Here is an 8671-nt window from a genome sequence, read left to right as displayed (position 1 = left end):
CCAACAACGACCTGATCGGCTGAGAAAACAACAGTAGTTGATGACAGACATATCATAAAAGCTGTGAAAACGAATCCTAAAAGACGAGTCTGTAAAATCACCAACAACTTCCGGAAAGCTGGGGTGATGCTCTGACAATCTACTGTCCTCAGGAGACTTTGACACAGAATTACAGATGTTACACAGCAAGATACAAACCTCTGACCAGCACCAAAAATAGAAAGGCAAGATTAGAGTTTGCAAAAAAGCACAAAGGTGAGCCAGAAGAGTTTTGGAACTGTGTTTATGGACCGATGAGACAAAGATGAACACCTTTATCTAAGTGATGGGAAAGCAAAAATATGGAGAAAAAAAGGGAACTGCAATGATCCCAAGCATACAGCCTCATCTGTAAAGCATGGTGGAGGTGGTGTCATGGCATGGGCATGCATGGCTGTCTCTGGAAACTTTACCGATGACTTTATGTATGATGACAGTAGCAGAATGAATTTGGAAGGGTACAAAACCATCTTGCCTACCAATATTGAAGAAAATGCCACCAGATTCATTGGGAAGTGCTTCATATTGCATCAGGACAATGACCCAAAACACCCTGCCAGTTCAGTCAAGGAATTTATAAGGGCAAAGAAATTGAAAGTCTTAGACTGCCCGAGTCAATCTCCAGATTTAAATCGGATTGAACATGAATTTCACCAGCTGGAGAGGAGAGTAAAGGCAGAAACTCCCCAAAACAAGCAACAATTGGAATTGGCTGCATTAAAGGCTGGGAAAAGTATTTCAAAGGATGAGACCAAGAGTCTGGTGATGTCTATGGGTCACAGACTCACTGCTGTGATTGTGTGCAAGGGATCTGCAACTAAATAATAGCTTTTAATCTTTTATATCTGCCTTATGTTCAACTGTCCCAATACTTATGCTCACATCAATGAGTGGGATAAACTCTAAAAGTGCTGTTCGTTTTATTTGGTAAAACATGTATGTGTTGAAACGGCTAATAATAAAATGTTGCATTCTGTAGTTTTGTCTCATATTCATCTTTTAATCATATTTGTAAATGTCTTGACTCCACAGCCAACACTGCAATTTTGTCTTTACTGTTCCAATACTTATGGAGGGCACTGTATATAAATATATATATATATATATGTGTGTGTGTGTGTGTGTGTGTGTATATATAGTGGGGGAAAAAAGACAAAGAAATAATCAGTCTATAATTTTAATGGTAGGTTTATTTGAACAGTGAGAGATAGAATAACAACAACAACAAAAAAAATCTGAAAAACACATTTAAAAAAAGTTATAAATTGATTTGCATTTTAATGAGTGAAATAAGTATTTGATGCCCTACCAATCAGCAAGATTTCTGGCTCCCATGTGTCTTTTCTACATGTAAGGAGCCTTTAAGAGAGTGCTCCTAATCTCAGTTTTGTTACCTGTATTAAAGTATAAGATTCCAAACTCTCCACCATGGCCAAGACCAAAGAGCTGTCCAAGGATGTCAGGGATAAGATTGTAGACCTACACACGGCTGGAATGGGCTACAAGACCATCGCCAAGCATCTTGGTGAGAAGGTGACAACAGTTGGTGCGATTATTCGCAAATGGAAGAAACACAAAATAACTGTCAATCTCCCTCGGACTGGGGCTCCATGCAAGATCTCACCTCGTGGCGTTTCAATGATCATGAGAACGGTGAGGAATAGGCCCAGAACTACACGGGAGGATCTTGTCAATGATCTCAATGCAGCTAGGACCATAGTCACCAAGAAAACAACTGGTAACACACTACGCCGTGAAGGACTGAAATCCTGCAGCACCCTCAAGGTCCAAGAAAGCACATGTACAGGCCCGTCTGAAGTTTGCTAATGATTAAGAGGAGAACTGGGAAAAAGTGTTGTGGTCAGATGACACCAAAATCCAGCTCTTTGGCATCAACTCAACTCGCCGTGTTTGGAGGAGGAGGAATGCTGCCTATGACCCCAAGAACACCATCCCCACCGTCAAACATGGAGGTGGAAACATCATGCTTTGGGGTGTTTTTCTGCTAAGGGGACAGGACAACTGCTCCACATCAAAGGGACGATGGACGGAGCTGTGTACTGTCAGGGCCAGGGCATTGAAAATGGTTCATGGATGGGTATTGCAGCATGACAATGACCCAAAACACATGGCCAAGGCAACAAAGGAGTGGCTCAAGAATAAGCACATTAAGGTCCTGGAGTGGCCTAGCCAATCTCCAGACCTTAATCCCATAGAAAATCTGTGGAGGGAGCTGAAGGTTCGAGTTGCCAAACGTCAGCCTCAAAACCTTAATTACTTGGAGGATCTGCAAAGAGGAGTGGGACAAAATCCCTTCTGAGATGTGTGCAAACCTGGTGGCCAACTACAAGAAACCTCTGATCTCTGTGATTGCCAACAAGGGTTTTGCCACCAAGTACTAAGTCATGTTTTACGAAGGGGTCAAATACTTATTTGACTCATTAAAATGCAAATCAATTTATAACTTTAAAATAATTTTTATTCTGGATTTTTTGTTGTTATTCTGTCTCTCACTGTTAAAATAAACCTAGCATTAAAATTATAGACTGATCATTTCTTTGTCAGTGGGTAAACGTACAACATCACCAGGGGATCATTTTTTAATTTTTTTTCCTCACTGTGTATATATATATATATTCAATATGTTAACTGCAGGATGTGACAGGATGTCACAAAAAGGACATATCCTTCTGGTGCAGAGAAAATAAAAAAAGAAGAAAAAAAACATAGGAAGAGCAAACTATGTAAACTAAATTCATGTAAACTAAACTAGGCTATGTTGTGAGCTAGTGTTAGCTGGCTAGTTAATTAACATAGGTAGTGTATAGGAACCATGTTTGATTAAACATCTGTAAATAACCTTGACTTAATATATTATAATTTAAAATATTACTTAGCTAGTTTTAGATTATTTTATATGTGTTTTTTTTTATAAAAATATGCTTCTGTTTCATAAACCTGGTACTCATAACAATACTGAGAGGTTGGGCTCAACCAACACCACCTGCAGTGCCAGTGCTACAGCCGATGATGAAACAGCAGGTGAATTTTTAACAATCCCAGATATATTTATATGGATAATCCATTTGATAATGGGTGTGTTAGATTTGTAGTGTGCAAATAATCACGCATTGATAGCAGTCAATCGTATTGGCGGTACCGAAATAAAATTCTGCTTAGGGCCCCATAAAGACTTGGGCCGGCCTTGGATTAGTGTGTAACTAACAGTTTGTGCTCTTCCAACATTAGTATTCAGAGCTGTATAGCAGATCTGAACCCTGACCACATTGATTTATACACATTTTTATCTGTTTTATGTTTTTGCGCACTCTGCACACAGACATTGTTTTAATTTATGTTATTATAAATGTGATGTTACATTGAATACACAATACTGGCAAACATAACGTGAGAAAAAACACTTGTGGTAGAGACAGCAACATGTTGGCAAACTCATTTCCTTCAGAAACAGCAAAACATGATCCTTATTCTGTGTTTCGAGAGCTGGTTACACAATGCACTTCTGTGGCAAGAGGAGATCAGCACAAAATGGTGTCCTTTTCACCAGAGAACCAATGAAAGATGTAACAATTCAAATGACAAAAAAAGTTATAGAAAGTAAAAATAAAAATAAAAAAGTGAATGACATCATTTATGTCACTGTCGTTTGTTATTCAGTCGATACAGAGACTAATGAATCAGATTGAGTTCTTATTCTCTGGGAAAATATAAAGAAACAATGTCTATTGTAAATAAATGTAAACTTGCATTTAAAAACAAACAAACTAAAATCACGTTTGCATCCATATCTTCTGGTTGGTTTATTGATTGATTGATTGATTTTATTTTAATATATGTATCAGAAAATGTACTGGTAACCATTTAACAGGTTTTTGCTATAGAATTTTTACAGTATTTTACAATTAAAATGACAATGAATTTTAACTGCATGGTTTGGTAAGTTTGTACACTTTTAATTAGTGAGTTCTGACTCACAAGTGTTCACTCACAAGGTTTCACTATATTAGTAAGGCCATTTTTAAATAGTGAGGACATTTTGGACCTCACAAGAATGTGCATGCACACTATTAAGCATCTATTTTGTAAACAAATATATAAACACAAAAATAAAGTTATATAGTGTCATGCACTTGGACAAATTTTAGTTATTCATCAATATTCAACTAAATTGTTTTCAAGTAAATTATTACATATATCTATTTATTTCCAATAATGATATATTGCAGGGATACTCAAATCTGGCTCGCGAGATCCACCCTTCTGCAGAGTTTAGCTCTAACCCTAATCAAACACACCTGAGCATGTCTGCAGGATCATTAGAAAATCACAGGTAGGTGAGTTTGATCAGGGTTGGAGCTAAACTCCGCAGGAATGTGGATCTCGCCAGCCAGATTTGAGTATCACTGATATATTGGATGATATGTCCAAGCTGAACAAGCAAATCAATATCTTCAAGATCACTAGAAAGCTACAGGCAGGTCTTATTCTTGAAGACATTGATTAGCTTGTTCAGGTGTATTTGATTAGGATTGGAGCTAAACTCTGCAGGACAGTGGCACTCCAGGACCAAAGTTGCCCAGCCCCGCTGTATATGCTTAATTGTAGGCAGATAACTAGGGGGTGCTGTTGGGGGTATGTGTAGAAGGGGCGATTTTTCTACTTCTCTCCTGGATTGTATAATCTAGAGAAAGCAATAAGTTGTACCTGTCCAATGCAATTGATCACCTTACCTGTGTGTATATATATATATATATATGTGTGTGTGTGTGTGTGTGTGTATGTAAATAAAGGTGTGTGCAGCAGATAAACTTATAATCACTAATTAACCAATTAATGTTTAATGTTCCAATGGTTTCCCATTTAATTCTTGTTAAATAAAGCATAAGCAGACCAAAACACAGCAGAATGCCAGCAACACATTACATTAGGCTTTTATAGTCCAACATGTTTGTCCAAATAAAATTTAATTCAGAATTCATCAAACCTACCTGATCATCATGGTCACATGTAACTGGGGCTTATTCAGATGGCCAACATGAAACCCATGAACAAACCCATACGGGACTCATAAATCAAGCCCATATTATGTCTACACTGACCTCACCATGCAATGTTGACTGTGGGAGCACCATGTTGTCAATATATGCTTCATCTGACTATATTTGGACTATATTAACCATCAGATATTCATTGATCGTTCTCAGATATACTTCAGTATATTCAAGACTCTTGCTGAATTTTCACCCTTATTAATACAATAAAAAATAGTTTGATATGTAATAATACAAATAAGATGGTCTTTTCAGCAGACATATGATACCCTTATGTATGATGTGGCGTTTGATCAAATAATGAAATGAACAGCAGTAAATTAAATAAATGAGTAAAGCCTCTATATAAACCTCTCCAAGAAAACACTGTATTTTGGATCCTGTTCCTCAAGTGAAACATCTACAGAACATCATCTGCATAACATCAAATACAGTTTAGAAATAAAGGAAATACAGTCTGGCTTTTTAACTAATTTGCCTTTCAAATGGTTTAAAAAAATTAATGATTACCTGATTTCTTTTTTATGGCTGGCCTCAATCCATAAAGATCTGCCTCATAGTTCTTCTCTCGTGTTTTGATCCTAACAGATTATTTAGTTGCTGTGAGACTCAAAGGTAATATTTACAGATGGTCTGATGGGAGGAGGAACTCGTCTGAATTCAGGATAGCTGTCAGACTAGATGAGCAGACAAGTGGGCAAGTATAGTGTGACTTGTGGTTTTGTTTCAAATTCAGAACATCCTCATTCGGACCTACAGAGAAACTAAAAGTCAGAGACAGCAAAAGTCTCAAACTCACATACTTGTCATGAAATTGCCTTTCAAATTTTGCTTCTTTTTAGACATACTAAAATATCAGCATGTAGGTTTGGTTGCTAGTTTTAATTATTTTTTATTTTTTTTGTCTTTAAGGGAACATTTCATATCACCCTTCTTCAAACATAATGGGAATTTTACTTCTGAAACAAGTAGTAAAATTTGAACATCCAACATGACCATCCAACTAAATGTTTCAGGTATATATTTTAACATTTGATAATGGGTGTGTTAGATTTGTAGTATGCAAATAATCACGCATTGATAGCAGTCAATCGTATTGGTGGTACCGAAATAAAATTCTGCTTAGGGCCCCATAAAGACTTGGGCCGGCCTTGGATTAGTGTGTAACTAACAGTTTGTGCTCTTCCAACATTAGTATTCAGAGCTGTATAGCAGATCTGAACCCTGACCACATTGATTTATACACATTTTCAGTTTTATGTTTTTGCACACAGACATTGTTTTAATTTATGTTATTATAAATGTGATGTTACATTGAATACACAATACTGGCAAACATAACGTGAGAAAAAACACTTGTGGTAGAGACAGCATCATGTTGGCAAACTCATTTCCTTCAGCAACAGCAAATCAGCAAAACATGTTCCTTATTCTGTGTTTCAAGAGCTGGTTACACAATGCACTTCATGTGGCAAGAGGAGACTTTGTGCATTTTTAGATTAAAAAAAAAAACACAATTTAGTATGTTTTTTAAGCCTTTTGAATTACGGGGACATAGGCAGTGTCCTCATAAACCACCTTCATATTGTAATACCTCTATCATACCCATGTCATTATACAAATTTGTGTCCTCATAAACCACATAAACATGCACACACACACACACAAACGTTTGTTTTTGTGAATTGTGGGGACATTCCATAGGCATAATGCTTTTTATACTGTACAAACTGTATTTTCTATCGCCCTACACCTAAACCTACCCCTTACAGGAAACTTTGTGCATTTTTGCTTTCTCAAAAAAACATTCTGTATGATTTATAAACCTTTTAAAATATGGGGACATGGGGTAATGTCCTCATAAGTCACCTTCTCCTTGTAATACCTGTGTCATACCCATGTCATTATACAAATTTGTGTCCTCATATGTCACAAACACACACACACACACAGTGCTGCTAGAATATTCATAGATTCTCATCCTGTTTGTGCCAAACATTTGTTTTTATTCAGTATATCAGTCGATTTGAATCAATCTGACACTTTGGATTTACACTCACTTCAATGCTCTTTATTAACAGAGCTGAAAGTATATAATATAAAATATAATCAAGTGAAAACTCTGATCGAACAAAAGCTAAAAACATGAACTCACTGAATCATGAATACAAACTGCTTTTGTTTTTTTTATGCTTAAAGGGATAGTTCACCCAAAAATTTAAATTATGTCATTAATTACTCACCCTCATGCCATTCCAAACCCGTAATACCTTCATTCATCTTTGGAACATAATTTAAGATACTTTTGATGAAATCTGAGAGCTTTCTGACCCTGCATAGGCAGCAATGCAAATGAAATGTTCCCAGACCCAGAAACGTAGCAAGGCCATCGATAAAATATCCATGTATCCATGTGACATCAGTGGTTCAACCATAACCATTATCGAGAGTACCTCTGAACATAAACAATGCATGCATGTGATGATGTTATGTGCAGAGGAAAGCAATGTGCATGCGTTGTGGTATTCTCCATAATGGTGCAATATCTTAATTTGTGTTGCGAAGATGAACGAATGTCTTACAGGTTTGGAACAGCATGAGTGAGAGTAACTAATGACATAAGTAATTAATTAATTTTCATTGTTGGGTGTACTATCCCTTTAACATCTCACTGTTCTTGCAGCTTCAGAATGAGCTGATCAGATGAAATGCAGGTCATGTTGGGGCTAAATAATTGCATTTGTTTCACGTCGTTGTGTTTCTGAAATCCTCATGACATTTACTGTAACTGCAGGAATGGTGTTATCTTAAGGATCCCTCCCATTCCTCTAGATGGCAAAGTCGACATCTAGCAGTGATATGGAATGTGAGCCATGTGGAACTGCTCAACTGTAATTTTCTGCTTTCCTGTAGCTCAAATAGTAGAGGATGGCGCTAGCAACGCCAAGGTCATGGGTTCGATTCCCAGGGAAAGCAAGAGCTGATAAAATGTCAAAACTGTAACTTGAATGTAATGTAAGTCGCTTTGGATAAAAGCGTCTGCTAAATATAAATGTAAATGTCTCATGACGTCTTGGAACTCTGTAAGGTATCAGTCTCCCAACTAAGAAAAATATGTTCTATCTAAAAAGTTCCCATTAAGTTATGAAAACATTTCTTAATGTTCTCTTAATTTTGAAAATTGCTGATCGCTGCAACACTGCTGTATTTCATGCTGCAATATCACAGGGTTTGTAGTGCAAAATTTAAATGTCTTAATTGAACAACACACTTGTGGTTAGGCTTCAGATGAGATCAGTGAATTAGACCTCTTCATGATCCTATTACCGTCAATAATTAGTCATCATCATCTGATGACATTTTGTCTTGGCTTTCTTTGATACTGCAAATGAGAAGGTGAATGCTGAACATTAAACATTAATCACCATAATAGTGACTATTCAAATGAAACTATTGTCTTCAATAAAGCATTCTCATTAACAACTTTTAGACATATGGTGTGTAATGAGTGGGTCTTTTCTCTTTTATCTGCTCTTGTTGTTCCTGTTTCCATCAGTCAT

Source organism: Barbus barbus (genome assembly GCF_936440315.1).
Source record: "Barbus barbus genome assembly, chromosome: 9".
Lineage (NCBI taxonomy): Eukaryota > Metazoa > Chordata > Actinopteri > Cypriniformes > Cyprinidae > Barbus > Barbus barbus.
This window is presented reverse-complemented; position numbering follows the sequence as displayed.